At 36.9% G+C, this 24861-nt stretch overlaps 1 protein-coding gene across 1 annotated transcript in view; it reads right to left on the bottom strand.

The window, feature by feature from the left end:
• Positions 1-11728, bottom strand: part of MYBPC1 (myosin binding protein C, slow type) — a 101688-nt gene extending 89960 nt beyond the window's left edge. The window contains exon 1 of the mRNA XM_008579693.1: positions 11710-11728. The gene's annotated coding sequence lies outside the window, so the exon portion shown is untranslated. The remainder of the gene's footprint in view (positions 1-11709) is intronic.
• Positions 11729-24861: the final 13133 nt, after the last annotated feature.

Genomic DNA, 24861 nt, shown 5'->3' with positions numbered 1-24861 from the left:
ATACTCTTTGAAAACAATAAGCCCAAGGAAATAATTTAATGCACAATATAAAAAAATGACCTGGATTCTGAATGAGTAACTGAAGCTAGCCCCTTCCTTCTTAGGCAAGGGAGGCTGTTCTTTGATCTTTTCTAATTTGCCGATGTAGACTTGCTTTCCCTCTGCAATTCTGAAATGCCTTCAAAAGGCTTGATCTATTTATGGTGGATTTTTCCTATGATCACCTACTGTAAAAAGCACAGGTATGCCACCAATGGCAGGCTTGCACGGCCTGTGCCAGGTCATTCTAATTGACGGGCACTGGTGGCAGCTATTAAATAGACAGCCCCATATGTGGCCTTTGTGCTGCCGCAGAGCCACAAGGAACCCAGTAACTCCATAAATGGTTTGGCTCTCTCCAGTAGAGTCCACTTCTGTTTTCAATGATCAAGGGTTCCATGGTCAGCAACTTAAAGGGGAGGAAAATCTTAAGTCTTAAAAGGCATTAACCTGCCTCTTTTTATACGTACATGTCTTTACACTAAAATAGCATCTATAACCCAGGTCTCTCCTTCCCAGGGGCTTACTCTCTCAAATAATACAGTATTAGACCTACTTAAAAATATTTTATGGACCTTCATGTGCAATTTAAATTTAGCTTTTGGATAGTGTGGAGAGCATAACCATATCACATGAATACATTATATAGGCATAGAAAAGACAGGAAGAACATACAATAAAAGTTGTTATCATTGAGTATTAATAATAATAAGGTCTTTTTTGTGGCTTTCCTTCTGTTACTTTTTGGGGCAAAATTTTTGAAAAATAAATATTCTAAAACCATCCTTTGGTAATTTGAGGTATAAGGTAAAATTGTGTGTTATTCCTAATTATTGTTTGTATTCTCAAAGTAAAATTCTAGGTTTGAAATAAAATATTTGAATGATTTATGTGTCACTTTTGGTATACAGCAAATTATCTTTCTTTGTAGATTTCATGGATTAAATATGTAATAAACACTGTCAGGTGTTTCACTATTGGTGGTGGGGACTGGCACTATGTACATGCTCCAGCTGGGACCTCATATGCCTAGACGACAGCACTATGGAAACTGCCTTAATATAAAATACAGTTTGCATGGGGACATTCATAACACTTAAAGAAATTTTAATTATATTAATCATAAGTATCACCAAAAAAAGTCAGCAAACACAAATGACAGTGTATTTTTATTGGTCAAAGTGCTTATATATCAGATATACAGAATTTGGACATAAGTCAATGTTTAATATTTTCACAATTATATGCTTATTTTGTCCCCTTCTCTATTCATTATGGGCTATGGGTCCAAATATTTTATACCTCGGGATCTAGGGCAGTTACAGATTTTTTTAAGGCAATTCTAAATTGATTTGTGGTAGTGGCTTTTAAAGTACGGTCTGGGATCCCCAAGAGCCCCCAAGACGCTTTTGAGGAGTCTATGAGATCAGAGTTATTTTTATAATAATGCTCAGACATTGTCTGCCTTTTTTACTCACATTCTCTCACAAATATAAGGTGGAGTTTTCCAGAGGACACATAATCTGTGACGATGTCAATGTTCTGACAGCTGATAGACTGTGTGCTTGTGTATTCTTGTGTTTTAAACATTTGTCAGTTTTAATTTTTAATACAGCAAATATTGTATTCGTGTGTGTAATATGTTCAGGCTCAGAAAGCGATACCCCAAAGTGAGTACCTCAGAAGCAGCCTCGAAAGCAAAGTTGCCCTCTGACCTTCTCCTGCCCTCCTGTCTCTCAGCCTCTTTCTCCCCTGAGGTGAGCCACAGTAACTAGAATCCTTGTTCCCCAAGGCAGGGCACAGACATACTCTAACCTTCCCCCACTTTTCTATCTCGGGGCTGCCCATAAAGAAATTCTCTCTGCTATCTTGTCTGATTGTAGGTCATTAGACCCCCATTCCAGAAAGGATCTTGCCCCATTCCCTGGAAGAATGAATGTGACACAGAGATCCCAAGAGGAATCTGAACAGACAGGCCTTGCTGGGTTTCCCCACTCAGTCTGTGAGCATTAGATCACACTTTTCTTGTCCAATCACATTTCTACATGGCTGTGCCTGCTTCGTAGAACCTAAGCATAAACATGAAGAGGAATCTGAACAGACAGGCCTTGCTGGGTTTCCCCACTCAGTCTGTGAGCATTAGATCATACTTTTCTTGTCCAATCACATTTCTACATGGCTGTGCCTGCTTCGTAGAACCTAAGCATAAACATGGACAATTTTCCCTGTATCTTTGGGTCTTCATCCTTAAGGCTCCCATGTCACATAAAACTGTGACATAATAAAATTTGTTATGCCTTTTCTTCATAGTAATCTGTGTGTATCAGGTAATTTTTTAGAGAACCTTCAGGGGGTTGAAAGGGATGTCTTCCCTTGGCCCCTACAAATGCAATATTTACCCATACAGAGAAATGCTTTAGTTTCTTCAGTAGTTGTTAAGAGTACACGGGTTGGCTGGTTAGCTCAGTTGGTCAAAGTGTGGCCTTGTAACACCAAGGTCCAGGGTTCTGTCCCCCTGACTGGACAGGTGCCAAAAAAAAAAAAAAAACCAAAACAGAGTGTACAAATGGATCTGAGACTAAACAATTTGAAAACTGATGATTTAGAATTTATTGCAAATGTCCTTTGGAAAAAAAATTTTTTTTTGGCAGCTGGCCACAACAAGGATCCAAACCCTTGACTTGAGTGTTACAAAGAGGAGCTCTAACTGACTGAGCTAACTGGACAGCCCTGGAAAAAGATTTTGTGTGTGTGTGCTTTTTGTAAAAAATAAACTTACATTTTATATATTTTATATTTTATATAAATTTATATAATTAATAATGATTTATAATTTATATTTATATAATTAATATAAGTATATATTTATATTAATATAATTTATAATTCTATTTATTATTATAAATTATGAATAATTTATAATAATACATTTATATAATTTATAATTTATAAATATATAAATAAATTTATAATAAATTTATATAATTTACATTTTATATATATATATCTCATTTGGGAATACCTGCAGTCTTGATTGATAAAACAAATGAAGCGGTCAAAATAAAAACCATGCATTGATTTGGGGGCAGTAATTTATTTTCCTATGTGCACAATAATAGAGTCAAAAGGACAGTATTGCCTAGTGCCACCTCCTCTATTCAGAACTCAGCTCTCTAGCAACCTCGCTTATCCAGATAACAGCTTCTGATCAGCACATTACAAGGCCCTCTGAAGAGCAAAAAGGATTTGTCTCAAGCTCTTCAAGCTCCAGGCTCTAAGAGTTCCTGCACTTTGCTCCTGGGAGAATACTGCTAGGTCCTCAATAAACCCAGGGCCTGGGACTAGAACATGGCAAGCCAGGGGCCTATGAGCAAGGCTAAGGAGGCACTCATTCTCAGGTGCTGACCCTGCAGTTGCATGAGCCGGAAAGTGGGTGTCGTCTTAAATGTCCTGCCTTATGCATCTAGCTTGCCCCAAGGTAGGGCTAAACCCTACTCAGCCAGATTAATTTCCTGGAGTGACATCCATAACAAACAACCAGGGGGAGAGGGGGCAGCAGCTTCTCAAGCTGACAGAAGAGACTATTAAAGAGGACAGCAACCTTCTAGCAAGGGATGAAGCAGGAGAGCTATGAAAAATTAAACACAAAGTTAAACACAAATCAGTGCGAGCTCATTTAACACAAAAGCAAATAATTTGGGCTCTCTGGATATCACGTGTTACAATAACCGATACCCCTAATATAAGACGAAGCTAAGATATATACAGTGTACTTTATTTTTAAAGGCAAGGAGTAATATATTACATTTTAGGAATGTTTCTATCCAGATTGGTTGAAACAATAAGATTCTGAGGTTCCTGAACAAAATTAACCCTTAGCTATGTAGAAAATCCATCTATTCACAATGATTCAATCAATTTAATCCATATTTATTTATGGTGGCCAAATGTTGCCAAAGACTCTACTCTGAGGTTCTGAGTAGATGAAGTCTAATTGTGTATTGATTATGTAAATTTTCAGTGACTCATTATTCAGCTTGATGGAATTTCCCTGAATCCACAGGGACTTTTTTCCTCTTCAAGTCACCCTATTCTTTTATCCTTCTAATTATGCATGTTTCAACTCAGGATGACATTCCCCACAGGAAGAGGATTAAAATACAGTCATTACCACATAGCAACAAATAGCTTCTCACTGTTAACATGGAGCTGGAGAAAAACAAAATATTTTGCTAAGGTCTGAGGATTGTCTTATGTTTTAAAGCAAGAATCAATTGGGGGTTGGAGTGGTAGAGGTGGGAGTAGTGGGGGGGAGAAAAGCTTTACTCAAATTGAACAAGCTTAGAATTTTAGTACAGGTCCAAAGAAAGTTGCTGCAAAAGTGATTTGAATAGTTGACAGTTTCCCTCTTCAGTCCCTCACTGTGTCTTTCCTGGGGGTCTGCTCCTGCCCAGAGGTCACCACAATCATATCGTATTCATGGTTATAGGATAAATCCCTTAAAGGCCTTGCCCCAAGCCATTGCTGGGCTTCACATTGGGTGACTTTTTAAAAATAGAGGAAGGAGAGGCCTGATGCCAGGTGGGGTCATAAAAATAAAATTCCGCAGTAGTCAACACAGTAACACTCAATCCATCACCCACCACATCCATGTGTGGTCAAGGAGAGTTCTCTGTGTGGTTATCTCAGAAAAATTCAGACCAAGGAGGACCTCACCTGCCAAAAGCACCCCTGGTAGGAAAAGAAATCTTAATGTCCCACAAACCCAAGCTGAATAACTCGTGGTGGCAGACATAATTACACGTTCCATTGTGCAGGGTGACCCTTTCATCTCAGTGGGAAAGGCCATGCCCTGCCAATGGCACAGTGAAGAAACGACCGGTTATCATCTTGTGTCTGACAACTGGAGGCTCCCCAGCTGGACACGACACATATCAATGGGAACACAATGGATGGAAGCTTAGGTGTTGCATTACAAGTAAAAAAAGGAAATACTCATGGCAGTGGCAATGACGGTTATGACAGCAACTGCAGCCTTTTTAGAATAAATATATCAACACTAGGCAAGGAGGCAAGCAGTGGTTATGTCCCTTATATAGGCAGAAATGCCCTCAAAGTTTATATTAAATGTGAGGCAAGGTTTAATACCTTATGTTAGACAAGATTTCAGAGTTTACTGCTTTAGAAGGAAAATGCTTGCAGTCTTTTATATGTCAGACCCTGTTCTGAGTGCTTTACCTGATTTATTTTAACTAATTCTCACAAAGACCCAACGAGTTAGGTACTGTTTTATTCACATTTTACAGATGAGAAAACTGAGGCATACAAAATGTAAGTAACTCAGTACATGCATGGTGCAGCTGGAATTTGATCTAGGATATCTAGAATGAATAGCAGACTTTGTTGAAGTCACTATGTTTAATAATAAATATAACTTAATATGCATAAAGAAAAAGACAAAAGACATACTATATAAAGAACAACCCTAAATACATCTAATCTGAACATGAGAAATTAAAATGTAGAATTGTACAAATAGGTAAATTTTTAGTTATAAATGGGGCATTCTGTTCCAAAGTAAATGATATTTTCTAGAAGGTAAAGGCTGTTACTTGATACCAGCAAAGAACTACTAAGAAATTTTTTTAAAGATTTGATGTTATTTAGAGAAAGATTTAGACAATTTTGGAGAAGAAAAATGTTTAGCCTAACTAGCTAAATGCAAGTCAAAAGGTGAATAAAACAAAATTATAAGACCTAACACCTGACCTATTATTAAATGTAACTTTAGATTTTGCATTGATGTGCCAAATTGGCCCATAAAAGGATTCCTAAGGGAGTATAAAAGGGCAAAAGTCTTATGATAGTGGATTTAGACTTGAAAGGCATAATGAAAGTCAGATTACAGTTAGGTTTCTGTGAACTCATTTTAGAGAGAGAAATAAGCATGAGATTGAATGAGCCTGGTCTTTCTCTCTGCCAAATCCACTAATTCACACTTCAATCTGGCAGCATCTAAATCTATACTCTGGAAATGGACATAAAAGCCCATAAATGTTCTGCCCCATGAATGGGAACATTTGGCTTTTTGTCTATCTGTGTGGCTGTCTAAAACAAACACACTCTTTGTAAATTAAAATAGGGCCCAACTGCATAGAGCAGACTAGGGCGTGATGAGACAGTTTCATCACTTTCATTTTGGGGGACTGTCTTTGTAAAGACATAAGTCCCGTTCTCTCTGGTTATGAGATAATTTGCATACATGTGGGAAATTAAGTGACAAAGTCTTTTCTTCTTTTTCACAGTTTCATCTTCCTTAATTGCTATGCTCTCAAATTTTAGGAAACTGCTCTGGAACAAACAATGGCTACTTTATGATTTTCCTAACCCAGAACACCATAATTCAGAACTACCTTTCTGTGTATTTATTGAGTTCCCCTAGGGTGCAATACTCTGAACCAACCACAGATACCAGAAAAGATATCTGTTCCCATCAAGAACTGACATGGAATAAAAACATAGAAGACTTGGCGACATACCCTCAGGTACACACTTGAGTTCCCCTAGGGTGCAATACTCTGAACCAACCACAGATACCAGAAAAGATATCTGTTCACATCAAGAACTGACATGGAATAAAAACATAGAAGACTTGGCTGCATACCCTCAGGTACACATATGAAATTAAAACTTTTCTACTTATTTTTGATTGCTAGAAATTTAATGCTGTTCTTTATCATCTAACACACCCGAATATGTCTAGAGATGAGGTCTACAATTACCACAGAAGTCACTGGCTGCCAAGGGTATTTTGTGTGTCTCAATATAGGTTTCATAGCCTAAGGAGAACTGCACTTAAAAATAGTAAATTATTAATAATAATAAAAATTCTTCTCTGTGTGCTCATAAAGAACCTAAAAATAAATTTCAAATAAAACAATCCTAAGAATTTTAGGCAAAAATGTTTTCTAAGGCTATAAAAACAACAGCAATAATTTCACAGCAGTCTCCTACCACAACTCTCTAAAATTTAAAAGAATATATTTGTTCACAAAAGTATTGCCAAACCATCTTTTCGTATTCATTCAAGTCTTTAAGGAGACCACTTATATATTTATTTTTGTGCCCAAGCATTTTTTAAAAGCAACTTCAGCCTGGATAGTTTATTCCAACGTTCATGTTAAATTTGGGGATTCTTTAAATTGCTATAAATAAGAAAACCGTATGAATTGTGTGTGCATGAGAAGCCTAAAAGAAAATGTTTCAAGGCCATGTCTCGTGGCCAAAAGAAAGAGAGAATAAAGAGAGAGAGAATAAAGGATTGTAAGTGCTCTGTTTTTTCCTTTCTCTTGGGTCCCTGAGACCAGCTAGTGAGCCTCACCTCTGCCTTTGATCATTTCACGAACTCCCTTACTCCTGACTACTGCTGTTTGAAAGGCCTGGGAACAAGAGGGACACTTCTTTAGACTTACTGGATGAGAAGCAAGGATACAACTTGTTTTTCCAAAGTTTTTTTAAAGCGATATATTTAGGGCGCTTGAGAGGGAAGAATTGGCCAGTCCTTTATTTATCTTCCTAACAGGTGCAGTACGAACAGTCATAAAAGCAGGCTACTGAAAAAGAATAATTCTGCCAAGTATTAAGCCCCTCTAGTGTGCGTTTGCCCTAGAGTATTCCTTCTTACAACAGACAGCTCAAATCCACGCCATGAATCTCCAGTACAGCATGGCAGATTTTTTTCAGGGGGAAAAATATTGTGGCGTCCATTCATACAACTTCTTTATTCCCCATCCAAATCTTCAGCTTGGCCTGAATGAACCATTTAAAGTCAGGAGGAAAATCATTGACCTTGATAAAATGTGTCTTCCTCTGTTCTTCTCTCTTATTCCCTATAAATTATTAACTTTCCACTCAATTTGAGGTAAAGATATATTCTATCGGGCCGGCCCGGTGGCGCACTTGGTAGAGTGCGGTGCTTGGGAGCACAGTGGCGCTCCCGCTGAGGGTTCGGATCCCATATAGAGACCGGTCCGCTCACTGGTTGAGCGCGGTGCGGGTGCAACACAGAGGGTTGCGATCCCGTTGCCGGTCGCGGTACAGGCACAACACCGAGGGTTGCGATCCCGTTACCAGTCACGAAAAAAGACAAAAAGGGAAAGAAAAAAAAGATATATTCTGGCAACGGATCGCAACCCTCAGTGTCGCACCCGCACCGGACCGGGACTGGCAATGGGATCGCTCCTCGCTCAGCCTGTGAGCAGCCGGTCTGCACGTGGGATCCGAACCCTCGGCGGGAGCACCGCCGCACTTCCCAAGCAGCGCACTATAGCAGTGCGCCACCGGGCCGGCCCAATTCATAGTATTTTTAAACCATAGAAATTCTACCACAGAAGACAGGCTGTTGTAATTTTCTAATTTTATGTTGATAAAATGTTTTTTGACTGGAAAAGAGAAATTTCCAGTGACAGATGATTTCTTTACATAGTAGAATCCAGGGATAATTAACTGTGAGGGCTTTATGACAGAGACCATGTTCTATACATCTCTAAAATCCCAGCAACTAGCACATAGTAAGTGCTCAATTAATAGTTGATACTTAAATGAATGTAACAGCAGGGCATTCTAGGAGATTCCCACAAATCTGAACGTTCCTTTGGCATCCTCTTTCACTATTTGGTTAGAATATCTTAATTCTACTAGGCCTCAGGTTCTGCATGAATGCAAATTGTGATAGGCCTTTCACACAAAATTGACAGTACAGATAATACAATCTCCAAAAAGTTCAGGGAAAGATTCATATTATCTTTTAATTCCATTTTTCCATGAGCCTTTTGAAGTGCCTTCCAACAGTTTCCAAATCATACACGTGCAACAGGTGAAGGTGCAGAGTAGGACAATGAGAAGTGGTTACTCCTCAAAAATAATGCTTTCTTTCTCCAAAAAGGGTTACTGAGCCACCCAGAGTATTTTCAAGGGTCTAAATAAGAACTGCTGACTAATTGCGGTGCAGAGTAGGACAATGAGAAGTGGTTACTCCTCAAAAATAATGCTTTCTTTCTCCAAAAGGGGTTACTGAGCCACCCAGAGTATTTTCAAGGGTCTAAATAAGAACTGCTGACTAATTGTTCCCCTTAGATTTCCTTCTGGAGATGCGAAGTTACACCTGTTCTTCTTTCTCCTCCTTGGAAGGACAAGCTCTCCCAAGACCCCACACGAAACTCCCAGAATTAGGCCACTGTAGGTTGGGAGGCAGCTGAGTGAGACATCCTTTGCATTGTCAGGTGCTAAAAACTCAGCCTCTTTGGAAGAGCTGCCAGATCATCCTGGATCCCAGGAGGGCCAAACCAGCCCACACATCCTATCAAGATTCACACCAAGTGGTCATGTCCTTCCCCAGCATGGCTTGCCCAACTAGGGAAGAAAGTTAAAAAGACAGACCCGTAGATGCTGGAGGAGAAAACCTTCTTTGAGAGGTTTCTGCAGATGGGTTGGAATGACTCTGAAGAATTGGTTCCATGGCATGTTTTATCCTTGGGGCTGTCTTTCAGAGGGATGCTTATATGGAATAAAGCCAACCCCAGTGAAAATGAAATCACAGTTAGGAGAAGGTGCAAGGACCAGAATGTTCATGAATTGCCATATTCCTAACTCTTCTGATGTAAACAATAAAAAAATGCAATCATTTCACTAAGGAAAACTCTTCAAGTTGTATAGTTCCTTCAAGGATCAGATCTGCTGGTAAGGAAACAAAAAAATCTCTGTACTTCCTCAATGGATTTTAAATATATCATTAACCCTCTTTTTGCCCCTGCTCCCCACAATCCAAATTTAAACCAACTAAAGAATCTAAGGCTGTAAAATTACTGCCCTGGGTGGGGAGACTCCTGCCCAGAAGATGAACAGTGTTTTTATAGCCAAAGAAGATCATGGAGACTTTAGTATTTATGCTGATTTATTAAAAAAGAAAAATATATATATTGGGGGAGCTGAAGTTAAAAATATATTTTCCTCTTTGTAGCTCTAAAATTTCATTTTCTCTAAAGGTAGAATGAATCCAATTGAGTTGTCAAACAAAAAGTAAAATTCCATTGCATCTGGCAATCAGAATAATTCAACTAGCTTTATAGGCTCTGCTCTACAGCCTGTCATCTTATTTATTAGTTTTTCAGCTTTCTTGTCATTTTCAACTGGGCTTTAAACAAAAATGCAAATTCATGCACTAAGTTCAGGATAATTAAAATGATATTCTCTCCTCAGTTGGGAAACATAGAATGCATTTCATCCAAGTAAGCCTTGAAGAGACTAGTCAAGTGACAGATCAAATAAAAAGGACACTTAATACACATGTAAATCATTTGCATTACAAATAAGACACTTTAGCAGGGGTTGTATTCACTGCCTGACAGTCAGGATTAAGTTCCCATATTAATGCATGCATTTGGTGTGGTTATTTCGGGTGGAAGACTTCACCCATCAATGCCCTCCGCCACTAAGTAAGGCCAACCTGTAAGCTGATCACCACAGCCTGTCAACACTGGTTACTTAATTACAGAAAAAAATATATTTAAAAGACTTTCGATAATTTGGTTAGTATTTCAACTTTGGGTTCAATGTGTAGCAGCTCTTTTTAGATTCTGCAAAACAATGGTTTTTCCTAAACATTTTTAGGAATTAAAAATGAAACAACTAAATACCATTTTTATGCACCTTGCTAATCTTTTTTTTTCTTTTATTTGCAGAAGTGAAAAATAACAATTCAGGGAGCCTAATTAAGACTAATGTGAATGAAATAATATTTAAAAATTATTTTTCATTAAAAATTAAACTCATTGTACTTGTGCTATTAATTTGTTTTTATTGGTTATTTTTGTAATTACTAGTTCCAATTTACTTATGTTATTAATTAGTAGTTTTTAAATTACTGATCATACCTTTTTGTATAGGAGAAACTTTATTAGAGCAAACATTTCTCATGAAGAATACTTCCATATTTTGGGTTTAATTACTTTTAAAAGACTAAATATTATTAAATTATCTACAATAAAACTCATGAAAGAGCACAATCAATCAGTGATATTCAGAGATATTCTCTTTTACACAGGTCTTTGATTTTCTTTCCATGCAAGAATTTAATAATGAACTCCAAAAGCACCAAAAAAACACAAAACAACCTTCATCTGTGTACTTTAAATGTCTTCCTGTGAAAAAAATATAGCAAATCTGAAAATAGTGTCCCAAATCCTTTTTCAAAATCTTGATCACGTTTATTAACCACTTAAGAAAGCTTTCCAAGCCCCATCCCCTACAAACTGCAAATACATGGTGACAAATTTGTGATCAAATCTAAGAAAATATGCTTAGGTCACTATGAGCAATTAACATCCTTAAATTACACTTTATGGATCTCTCGCAATTGGATGATAAAACTATCATTTGAGAATGTTAGTCAATATGCCTTCATACATTATCACATTCAGATATTTTTCAATTCATCATACGCTTGCTATACTTTTCCTCGTCTTTTTACTCTAAAGGATCTTTTCCTTAAATCACAGTGATTCTATTATTTTATAGTCTATTTAAGAAGTTGGATATTTGTTTTAAAATGAATCCTAAAATAAACACACTTTATTAAAAAGCACAACAAAAAGATTTATGGATGAGACTTACCCTCTTTCTTAGTGGGTTCTGGCATGGCCACAATAAAATATTATTCTCCAAAGAGTTTTCTCCCCTCCAGTAATTGTTGACAGAAACCCCACAAGCAGTCTAGAGATGGTGCAGGTCAGGGTGACAAGCAGTTGGGGAGAAATCCAGTGCTTTTATACTGTCTCTGAACATCAATCACGTTGGCACCTCCCTTCTACAGCACAAGGATGCTGGAACTTGACAGCTATATGGACCTTTCTCACATCTGTCGTCTGCACTCTGCTCTCTCGCCTACTGGAAGGAATCGCCTGTCCGTCTCATGTGGCTGATGAGAACACCTCTAACTTTCTAAATTCAGCTGCAGCCTCATGCTCCTTGCTCTTCTCTCTCTGACAGATGCATGTGCCAACTCAGGAGTGCAAAAAGTTTGCTGGATGATAAAAAATTAAATTAAATTAAAATCACAGTATGCCAATCTGAACTATACCTTATGTTTCATTAAGATTAGAAAGAAAAATCTCTGTATTCAAATGATAATTTTATGCTCCAATTAGTTTTTTCATTTTAATCAGTTCTTAATTAGTGGGTTTTTTAACTGTTCTTTTTTTGGATATGTGTATATTAATATGTCAAGCCAAATTTTTAAGTTGAATATCTTGTCTCATTTTTTCCTTGAAGAATGTCAAAGGTTTCTATTAAGGGCTACTTAGCATTGGCCTTTTTTCAAGAAACATCCTTTTAAAAAACTTCAGGGCAGATAAAAGAATGAAACAATAACACATGCTACAACATGGATGAAGCCTGAGAAAATTATGCTAAGTAAAAGAAGCCAAATAGCAAAAAATAGACTATAAAATAATACACCACATATTGTACAATCCCACTTATATGAAATGTCCAGAAGAGGAAAATCCAGAGTCAGAAAGTGGTTATTAGTGGTTGCCAAGGGGCAGGGGAGGTGACTGCTAATGGACACAGGGTTTCTTTTGGTGATGATGCAAATGTTCTGCAGTAAGATAGTGTGATGGCTGTACAACTTTATAAATATATTAAAAACCACTGAACTGTACACTTAAAAATATACGGGGAAAGTCAGATAGACCAGGAGCCATTGTTTTGATTCAAGACTGCAAACGGGCACGCAAATCTACCTTAAGATATTGGTAGGATGTATCCGATTTGGTCACTTTCTCCCAAAGCTTTCATGGAACTGATGGAGAAATATAAACTACCAAGTGGTCAGACTAAAAAAGACTCCTTACTTTCTTAGTTCACATGCATGGCACCTCAGAGATTAAGACTAAAATTAGTTTATATAAAAAGACAACCACCCGCGTGCCTTTATTGGTGTGTGGTTTCGAGATAATTTTCAAGAGACTTTGATTGATTTGTACTAAACCAGCCACACTGTCTCGTTTAATTTCCCTTGTGGCCAAGAGCGCAGCTGGTCAGACTTAGCTCTACCAAACTCTGTGCCAAGCTAACTTTTCATATAAGGATGGAAACTCAACTTAGAGCTCAGAGCATCATGCTTTAGCTATGTGGCGGGGGAGGGGTGAGAAAGGCCGGTCAAGACAGTGGACATCACATCCTACTACTGAGCACATTGTTTTGCTTTTTAAAAATATTCCTTTGCTCTTCGAGACTAAATTAATGTCAGCCAGAAAACAGCACATTCTGTAATACAAAGTTAGATGTAGCTTGAAAGAAAAAAAAAGTAGCCCTCCTGAGTCTGCTATGAGAATGCCAATTAATAAATGAAACAAGTTAAAGAGTCTAGAATTTGAAGTCAGACCCTTTGGTTCTCTTTCTAGACCTATTATTAACCAGCTGAGTTACTCTAAGAAAGTCAGGTGACCTTTCTAGTCCTCAGTTTCCTCTTGTGTAAAATAAGGAGCTTTAAAAATGACCTTTCAGGCCCCTACTGGCTTTACATTATGACTCTATTTGGAAAGTTCCTAAAAAAGAATCATTTTTCCCCCCCAGCATTCCCAGCACACTGAACACCACATATGAAAGGCACATAGGGTGGAGTGTCATATTGCAGAAGAATGTTTATAGTTATGGGCAGATTTCACACATGCCACAAAAGAGGTTCCATGCCATCTTTGACTTCTGCAGAAACCCCATTGGGTTTTTAATACACTGATCAGTTTACTGAAGTGAACATGTGTCAGGAAATAATTGCAACCCATGGATAAAGTATTTTATGACCTGAGGAACTTTTTGGTGATAAAGGACTTGGTCATAAAAAGACAAAACATTATTGGAGGAATTGGAAGTATGGACAAATTCTAGGATAAATGATTGTACAGTATATCAGATGGTTAAGGTAAATTTTAAAATTAGGATAAGTAGACATGTGTAATTTTCTCAGGACTGTTATTGTTTTGGGAACACATAACCCCTATTTTCGATCTTACACATTCATCTAGGAGGTTACAGACTCCTCAGCTGTACTCTCAGGAAGGGTTGGACTTTTTTTTTTTCTGTTATTAAATGCTTTGCTGGATTTTCCCTTTCACATCATTGAGAATGAAGTTTGTCCATTATAACACAAAACCACAAAATAACCACAGCTGAATCAAGATAGAAGTTATTTCTCCTTCACATAAAGCAAGTCCAAAAGCTCATGGTTTAGTCATTATAGTGGCTCAACGGAGTCATGAGGAATCCAGTCTCCTGCCTCCTGCTCTTAACGTCCTGCAGGTAACCTCATGTTCTAAAATAGCTGCTTGTGCTCTAGCCATTGCATCCATATTCCAGGAAGCAGGAAAGAAGGAAAAAGAATTCACTTTCTCCATTTTGAGGAGCCTTTTCTGAAGTGCTGCCCAACACACCTACTGTATCCCGCAGGTCAGAACTTGATTACATAGCCATATCTGGCCACAAAAAAACGCTGGGAAATGGAGGCTTTTATTCTATGTGGAAATGGGCTCAGCTAAAAATTGGGGTTTTGTTACTAAGGATAACAAACACACCTACTGTATCCCGCAGGTCAGAACTTGATTACATAGCCATATCTGGCCACAAAAAACCGCTGGGAAATGGAGGCTTTTATTCTATGTGGAAATGGGCTCAGCTAAAAATTGGGGTTTTGTTACTAAGGATAACAAGGGGAACGGATGTTGGCTAGGCATGTCAATCTCAGCCACACCTTTGAAAACAAAATCAATGATGTTCCCTGCATCAACCGAAGAGTATGAAGTATGAAACATAAGTCAACAATTTCATCCTCTCCCCAACCTGGTCCTAACTCCAAGGTGGGCTATGCAAACACAAACAAATTTACAGATATTCATACGTAGGGAATTCTTCATCTATGTTTTATGAATGGGATCATATTATTTATATTACTCTTCAACTTGCTCTTTCCATTTAACCCAACATGGACATCCCTCCATGGTAATATATAGAGACATTTCAGTCTTCCTGACAGCTAAATAATTGTTTATGGTATGGATGTCCTATCATGTGTCATATTTTCTTGATTACTTCCCTTTTGATGGACGTTCAGCTTCTTTTCAGCATTTGACTACCACAATTAATATTGGAATCAACATCATAGAAAAACAGTAAAAAGCAGTGCTGGTACGACTTCCTGCTAGCTGGGGGGAAATAAACAGCTTTAGACCCCTCGCTTACACAATGTAGAAAAACAAATTCTAGAAGAAATAAAGTTTTAAATTTTAAAAATAAAATAATAAACATATTTAAAGAAAATGTGTAAGAATATTTGCTAACCTTGGTAGAGAGATTTTTTTTTTAAGTAAGACAGAAAATCTAGAAGCCATAGAAGAAAAAGTGACAGATTTGAATAAACAAAAATTTAAAAACTCTTTTACAGCAAAAGACATCATAAAAATCAAAAAGTAAAAAAAAAAATTATTTGGAACACATAGAGACAGAGTTAATATCACTAATAAAAAATAGAGGAAAGGATTTGAAAAAAAGGAATTCACAGAAAAAGAAATAGAAATCACCAATAAACATGAAATACTACTTAACCTTTAGGGAAAATGGAAACAAACAATGAATAATGACATCTCATACATCATTATGTTGATAACTTTTTGGTTTTATTTGATAGCATCCAGGGTACAAGAAAACAGGCAGTTTTATTACTGATTAAACTGTTGGATAGGCAACCTTTTGGGAAAGCAGCCTAGCAAAAAATCTGTTAAGATTTAAACTATGCATTTGCTCCGGCAATCTCACTTTTAAAGAATCTATTCTACTAATTTTAAAGTATCTATGTACAAGGTTAAAGTCCTTTTTCATTCCTAATAAATATTTTTATTTTTTCTCTTTCCATTAATAAGTTTTCCCAGGGTATAACTATGTTTATTGGTACTTTGAAAGAACCTCTTTATGGTTTCATTATGTGTTCTCTTCCTAATTTCCTTTGGTCAAGTTTGTCATTGTCTTTCTTTTTTAGGTTGAGGATTTAGTTTAGACTTTATCTTCAGCCTAGGGCTTTAGCCTTATCACACAGATTTCTATTTAATGTACTCACCTTTTTATTAATTTCTGAATAATCTGCAATTTCAGTTGTAATTTTTTCACCTATCCAGGAGTTATTTAAAAGGGCATTTCTCAATTTATAAGGAATTAAGATTTTCTCATAGTTTTCTTTTTTAAATTAATGTTTTATTGAGGTGAAATTCATATAACATAAAATTAGCAAATTTTTAAAAATGAAAATGAAATTTTATTAATATTATTTTTTACATTCCAGGATGTTGTTGCAGAGCAGTTGGGAGGGAGGGGGAGAGGGGAAAGGGGAAGGAAATGGGATGGAAGAAGGAGGAGAGAAATGAAATTTTATTAATATTATTTTTTACATTCCAGGATGTTGTTGCAGAGCAGTTGGGAGGGAGGGGGAGAGGGGAAAGGGGAAGGAAATGGGATGGAAGAAGGAGGAGAGAGGAGGGGTGGGGTTGAGGCCTGTGGCACCCCCTCATTCCCACAGGGGAGACTGAGGGGCTTCCAGTGATGGCTAAGTCATTACTAGGCTGGGTGCAGTTGTCACGGGGTGTGGAAAAGCCTTCACCCCACACTGTCCCAGCTCAGGCCCCCGAGGCCCTTCTTGCTGCAGTTTGGTGGTCGTCGCTGGGCTGGTTGCATGTGTTGGGGGGTGTGGCCAAGGCCCGAGGACCCCCACCACCTCTGCTTGAGAGAGTCCGAGGTGCTTCCTGCGATGAAAATTATCCATTTTAAAGTGAACAATTCAGTGGCATTTAGTACATTCAGAATGTTGTGTAAGCACCACCTCTATCATAATTCCATAATATTTTCATCACCCCAAAAGGAAACCCAGTACCCATTAAGCAGTAACTCCCCATTTGCCTCCCTGTCTAGCCCCTGCTAACCACCAATATGTTTTCTGTTTCTGTGGATTTACCTATACTGGATATTTCACATAAATGGGATCTTATAATATGTGACCTTTTGTGGCTTTTTTCACCTAACATGATGTTTTTGAGGGTCATTCACAATGTGGTGTGTGTCAGTAATTCATTTCTTTTTATGAATAATACACTATCATATGACTATACCACAATTTATTTATCCATTCTATCATTGACAGACATTTGAGTTGTTTCCACCTTTTGTGAATAGTGCTACTATGAACATGTATGTATTTGTATTTGTTTGAGTACCTGATTTCAATTCTTTTGGATATATGTCAAGGAGTGGGATTGCTGGGTCATATGGAAATTCTATGTTTAATTTCTTGAGTTGAACCGTTAACTGAGAAAATGTTTTCTATAGCAGTTGCACCATTTGCATTCCCACCAGCAATGGATGAAGGTTCTAATTTCTGCACATCCTTACCAACACTTTTTATGTTCCTTTTTTTTTTTTTTTAATTTTTTTTATCATATCCATCCTAGAGGATGTGGGGTTGGATCTCACTGACATTTTGATTTGCATTTCTCTAATGACTGATAATGCTGAGCATCTTTTCATGTGCTTGTTGACTATTGGTATATTTTCTTAGGAGAAATGTCTATTCAAGTCCTTTGCCCATTTTTAAAACTGAGTTGTCTTTTTGCTGTTGAGTTGTAGGAGTTCTTTATATATTCTGAATACTAGACTCTCATTTGATATATGATTTACATATATTTTCCCATTCTGTAGATTGTTTTTTCATTTTCTTGATAATGTCCTTTGATGCATAAAAGTTCTTAATTTTGATGAAGTCCAATTTATCTATTTTTTCTTTTGTTGTTGTCATACCTAACAACCAATTGCCAAATCCAAGGTCCTAAAGGTATGCCCCTATGTCTTCTAAAATTTTTATGGTCTTAGCTCTTACATTTAGGTTATTGGCACATTTTGAGTTAATTTTTGTTTCAAATAGCAGTCCAAATTAATTCCTTTGCATGTGGGTATCCAATTGCCCTAGCACCATTTGTTGAAGAGATTTTTTCCCCTCATTTAATGGTCCTGGTATCCTACTTGAAAATCAATTGGCCATAGATGTGAAGGTTTATTTCAAGGCCCTCAATTCTATTCTGTTGGTCTATATGTCTGTTCTTATACCTGTACCATACTATTTTGATTACTGTGGCTTTGCAGTAAGTTTTGGCATTGGGAAGTGTGAGCCCTGAGCCCTACAACTTTATCTTTAACAATATTGTTTTGGCTATTCAGGGCTCCTTGAAATCCCATATAAATCTTAGGATCAGCTTTTCAGTTTCTTTGGAAAGGCAACTGGAATTTTGATAAGGATTGCACTGAATCTGTACATGGCTTTGGGTAGTATTGCCATCTTGACAGTATTAGCTCTTCCAATCCATGAACGTGAGATGTTTTCCCATGTATTTAGGTCTTCACTAATTTCTTTCAGCAGTTTTGTAATATTCAATGTCCAAGTCTTTCACCTCCTTAGTTAAATTTATTGCTAGGTATTTTATTCTTTTGAATGCTGTTGCATTACGGAATTATTTTCTTAATTTCCTTAATGAGCTTTTCCTGGCTGATGTATAGAATTGCAACTGATTTTTGTGTGTTAATCTCATACTCTGCAACTTTGCTAAATTTGTTTATTAGCTCTAGTGTGTGTGTGTGTGTGTTTGTGTTTTCTGGGATTTTCTACATATATAATTATGTCATCTGCAAATAGAAGTAGTTTTATTGTTTCCAATTTTAATGCCTTTTAATTTCTTTTTCTTGCCTAATTCTCTAGCTAGAACTGGCAATATGATGTTTAAAAGCAGTTGTGAAAGTGGGCATCTTGTCATTTCCCTGATTTTAAGGGCAAAGCTTTCAGTCTTTCTCCATTGAATATAATGACTTTTTCATAAATGCCCTTTATCATGCTGAGGACATTCTTTTCTATTTCTAGTTTTCTGAGAGATTATTATTATTATTATTATTATTATTATTAAAGGTGTTGGATTTTGTCAAGTGCATTTTCTGCATCAATTGAGATAATTGTGTAGGTTTTTTCTCTTCATCCTATTAATGTGGTGTAACATTGATTGATTTTCATATGTTGAGCCACCCCAGCATTCCAGGGATAAATCCCACTTAGTCATGGGGTATAATCATTTTAATATGCTGTTTGGTTCAGTTTGCTAGTATTTTATTGAGGATTTTTGCATCTATATTCATAAGGGATGTTGGTCTGTACTTTTCTTGTAATATCTTCATTTGGTTTTGGTATCAGGATAATACTGGCCTCATAAAACTAGTCAGAAAGTGTTTCCTCCTCTTCTATTTCTTGGAAGAGTCTGAGAAGGATTAGTGTTAACTTTTTAAAAAATGTTTAGTAGAATTTACTAGTGAAGCCATCTGGTTCTGGACTTTGTTGGGAAGTTTTTTTATTGGTTATTGATTCAACCTTTTTACTTGTTATAGGTCTGTTTAGATTTTCTATTTCCTCTTGAGTCTCATTTGGTAATTTGAATATTTCTAGGAATTTGTACATTTCATCTAGGGTATCTAATTTGTTGGCATACAGTTGTTTATAGTATTCTTTTATCCTATATTTCTGTAAAGTCAGCAGTAATATCTCTACTTTCCTTTCTAATTTTAGTTACTGTGTCTTTTCTCTTTTATTCTTTGTCAGTCTAGCTGAACGTTTGTCAGTTTTGTTGATCTTTTCAAATAACCGACTTGGTTTCATTGACTCTATATTTTTTTATTCTCTATTTAATTTATTTCTGCTTTAATCATTATTTCATTTGCCCTAATCATTATTATTTCTTTCTTTCTGCTAGCTTTGGATTAATTCTGCTATTCTTTTTCTAGTTTCTTAAGATGTAAAATTAGGATATTAATTTGATGTCTTTCTTCTTTTTTTAATGTAGATGTTTATTGCTATAAATTTCCCTCTTAGCATTGCTTTCACTGTATTCCACGAATTTTGGTATGTTTTTCTTTTGTTTTCATTCATTTCTTGGTATTTTCTGACTTTCCTTGTGATTTCTTATTTGACCATTTGATTGTTTAATGGTGTGCTGTTTAATTTCCACATAGTTGTGAATTTTCTGGTTTTCTTTTGCTATTGATTTCTAACTTCATTCTATTATAGTCAGAGAAGATGTGTGTAATTTAAATTTTTAAAAATTTATTAAGACTTGTTTTCTGACCTAACATATGGTCTAACTTGAAGAATGTTCAATGTACACTTGGGAAGAATGTGTGCTCTTCTATTGTTGAGCAAAGTGTTTTATATATGTCTGTGAGGTCTAGTTGGTTTGAAGTGTTGTTCAAGTCCTCTATTTCCTTACTGATCTTTTGTTTAGATGTTTTATACATTACAAAAGTGGGATGTTGAAGTCTCCAACTATTATTGTAAAACTGTAACTTTCAGTTCTGTCAATGTTTACTTCATATACTTGGAGGCTCTGTCATTTAATGTGTGTGTTTATAATTGTCATATCTTCTTGATAAATAGGCTCATTTATTAATACATAATGTCATTCTTTGTCTCTTGAAATAACTTTTTAATTAAAACTGATTTTATCTAAGATTGATGTTGACTTCTGTTGCTTCCTGGCAATAAATAATATTCAACCATAAATAAATAAACTGATTGGGGGAAAATCCTTTTATACCTAATGGAAGCATTTCCAATAAAATATTATTTTGCGCTTAATAATTATTTATCAATATTATCTTTTATGTTGCTTTAATCAATTTTGTAAAATAATACTCATAACAAGAACTTAATTCCAAATACATTTTTAAAAACACTTTAAAGTCTTGTGGTCACAGAAAAAAATGTTTTTAAAAATTTCAATTTGTATGTCTTGAGACAGAGAAATATAAGGTGATAATTTCTTTTTAGCTTTTTAAGGCAAAAAAATATATTAAATGGAAATAGAATCCTGTGAGGTCATTGGAATGAAAATATTTATTCAGAGAGAGATGGAATAATGTTAAATTTCTAGTGGTCAAAGAGCTTATTTGTATGTTTTTAATATACTATGGTGGGTAGCATAACACTATGGCATTTTTATTCCAAGGAAGATATTTAAAGTAGGTACAGTTTTATTTTTATTTTTAAAGTCAACTTTTATAGAATGCTGAAAATTACAGTCTTTGTTTCTATTCAAACTTATGAAAGAAAATTTTGAATATCAATTTGGAAATGTATGAAAATTATCCAAAAAATTTTACAAGGTGTTATTAGTCAGCTTGGGATGCCATAACAAAATACCTTAGATTGGGTGGCTTAAACAACTGAAATATATTTCTCACAGTCCTAGAGGCTGGAAGTCTGAGATCAGGGTGCTCACATGGTCAGGTTCTAGTGTGTGCCCTCTTCCTGGCTGGAGGACAACTGCCTTCTCACTGTGTCTTTACATAGTAGAGAAAGACAGAGCAAGCTCTCCTGTCTTTTCTTAAAAGGACATTAATACATCATGAGAGCTCCACTCTCATGAGCTCTGCTAAAACTAACTACCTTCCAAAGACCTCATTTCCAAATACTATCACACTGGGGGGTTAGAGCTTCAACATATTAATTGGGGGGAGGGGACACCATTCAGTCCATACCAGAAGGTATGTGAATAAAATAGTTTGAGACCTCTGTTTAGATGACAATTTTGGAAGAAGACAGTGACCAGGAGGAAGGGGCTCATGGGTCTAGGTGGCAGTAGACAGACCGTGCCTGCCTATCCCCCTACTTTTCCCTCTCTTCCTCTGCCTGGGCCCTTGGGAGGGGGAACTTTCCCCAAGATTCAGCCCCTGGTTCTCTGCTGTCTGTGTACATTCTCTACCTTGGTGAGCTACTCCCCTTTCACATTCTCAGTTATTACTGTGGGAATGACTCCCAGAACCCACCTCTGACCTTGATCCTGAACATCCAATTCTGAATCTGAATATTCTGTATGTTGAATATTAAAAATTTAATAAGTTAGATATAATAACAATTGCTAAAATTGTTATGCCTCCTTCCAGTTTTTTCCTATGCATATTTTGTGGAGGTGTTGAGTTTTAACTAATCTCATGCCAAGCAGAGATGTAGGATCTAAAATGAAATTACTCAAAATCCAAAAGAAAGCAGGTTATCAAGTAATTTATTTTTTAATTTTATTTTTAAAATGAAATTACTCAAAATCCAAAAGAAAGCAGGTTATCAAGTAATTTATTTTTTAATTTAATTTTTATTTTTTCCTTTTTGTCTTTTTTCGTGTCTGGCAACAGATCACAACCCTCAGTGTCGCGCCCGTACCGGACCGGGACCGGCAACGGGATCGCAACCCTCGGCGCTGCGCCCGCACCTCGCTCAGCCAGTGAGCGGGAACCGGTCTGTATGTGGGATCCGAACCCTAGGCGGGAGCGCCTCAGCGCTCCCAAGCGGCGCCCTGCAGCAATGCGCCACCGGGCCGGCCCAGGTTATCAAGTAATTTAAAATTTGAAGGATGACTTCACAGAATTATAACTGACATTCTTACATCTACCAGTTCTCCCTACAATGAACAGCCTCATTCTGTGTGAAACAAGAAAGAACAAGTGGTGTAGGTGGTGAAGGTTTGGTGAATTTGTAAAATTTTTGCAAGGCTGTGCTAAGTAATGGCTAAGTGAATTCTCTGTCTTTCTCTGTGTGTGCGTGTGCGTGTGCGTGTGTGTGTGAAATTTGTCCTGTGTGCACTTGTAGCTACCAGGACAGTGATGTTTGTATCTACTACATTATAAATTGATATTATGAATAATTGATCTTTAAATTTAGCATTTCAGTAAACGAACAGTGATAAAATTACAGATGCTCCCGCAAATATTTTACGGAAATCCATTTCATTTTTAAAAACTTTCTTGCACAAAATGTTCCTGGACTCATTCTTGGAATGAAAAAGAAAGAAGAATGCCTTCTTGAAATTCTTTAGTGTGACTTTGAGTTTTATCTCACACCAAGTACAAGTTCGTACTGGAAGACTTGTGGGCTATCAATAGAACTCTGCTCACCCGCCTTATTTTAAAGCTGAAGCATGTTAAGCCCTCTAAGCCTCTCCTCATAAGACATACCCTTCATCTCCCAAATTAGTCCTGGTGCCTTTGCTGGATTCCTTCCAAGACTTGGATGTTCTTTTAAGCTTCATGTCCTACCACACGCTATGCGGTAGGCCACAAGTAGTAACGGTTTCTTTGCCTTAAAGATCTCCTTTAATTTATGGACACTAACAAGTTTCAACCTCCATATCAATGACTCCTTGCTTATAATGCTTCTTGGAAAAACACAAAAATTTTCCTAACTCTGATGAATATAGATCACATTGCAATAGATTTATCTTTAGTCAGAAACCAGAAAACAAAACAGAAAAATCAAAGTACAATGTAATTTAGAGGTCCCTGACCTTGACCCACGATTTCCCACTTAGGTCTTTGATCCTACCATTTCCTGCAGCTGAAGCAGCATTCCCTCTCACCACGGTTGTTCCAAAGCTCATCCATTTTAGAATGAACTCAAACGTGACTTCCTCCACAAAATCTTCTCTGATGCTCCAGCTGGAAATAACCTCTGACTTCTCTGAAAACTTAGTGCATCCTCCTTGTATGGTAATTACGGTCTTGTCTACTTCCTATTGTATGTCTTATTGTTTAAACCAGAGAACTCAACCTGGCAGCCTATGAGCTAAATACAGTTTGCAGTTTTGCTTTGTTTTTGTTTTTTTGGTGGCCGGCTGGTACAGGAATACGAACCCTTGACCTTGGTGTTATGAGGCTGTGCTCTAACCAATTAGCTAACAGGCCAGCTGTCCGTTTGCAAATAAATTTTATTTCCCACACTTGTTTCATATGAAAAAATATAAAAATTATATGAAATATGAATTTCTGGCTTCTCTTGACAATAATGGGTCAGGTAGAAACAAGAAGCTGGAAATCAGCAGAGGTCACGCCTGTGGGCTTCTTGTTAACTGCCCAGCCCACATGAGCATTTGAATTTGCAATACTTAGTCTAGACTGTAGTATTCTTGAGGAAGGATATTGTCTTAATGATCTTTATAGTTCAGAGCTTGTAGTAAACAATAATTTGTAACTGAAAAAAAAGTAAATGGGTTGAGTGGCAAGTATTGTGTTTTTTAAGTGACTTTGAAGTTACACTGTTGGGACCAATTCCTCCCTCTCTCCTGTTTCTTCAAAACATCATTCAGAATCTGTCAGTATCTTCTCACTTCTGCTTTGTGGGGAAAGCTTGGAGATACAAACCGAGAAAGTGCAGCACCCTGCCCCTTCCTGTAGGGGACTATTTGAGGTCACAAGAAATAAGCACATGAAATAATCTGGAGTCAGACAGACTTGGGTTTATACCTTGACTCTACACTCAAAATCTTGTGATGTTGGGTAAATTATTTAACCTCTCTGAGCTTAGCTTCCTTATATTTTGGTGGCCCTTTTCTGAGATCTAGATTGGGACAATAATCATCTCTCCCCCACAGAGATGTGGGAGGATTAAATGAGCTAACACAGGTGAAGCCCGTGGCACAGTGTCTGAACATGGTAAGTGTTCTCCAGATGGAAGGGGTTATTATTGACAGCTTAATGATCCAGAGTCATCTATGGTATAGATGGGAACATCTAATCAGTATACGGTATTCACCATGCTCTGTTTTCCATCCAGTCTGTATTATCAGGCAATTTGCTGTAGTCTACTGAAGATGGCTCCTTAATATTTAGACTTCTCTCCTGTGTGATTGCTGACTGTGTGGGTGTGAC

This window comes from Galeopterus variegatus, unplaced genomic scaffold (genome assembly GCF_000696425.1).
Source record: "Galeopterus variegatus unplaced genomic scaffold, G_variegatus-3.0.2 Scaffold1942, whole genome shotgun sequence".
Taxonomy (NCBI): Eukaryota; Metazoa; Chordata; class Mammalia; order Dermoptera; family Cynocephalidae; genus Galeopterus; species Galeopterus variegatus.
This window is presented reverse-complemented; position numbering and strand designations above follow the sequence as displayed.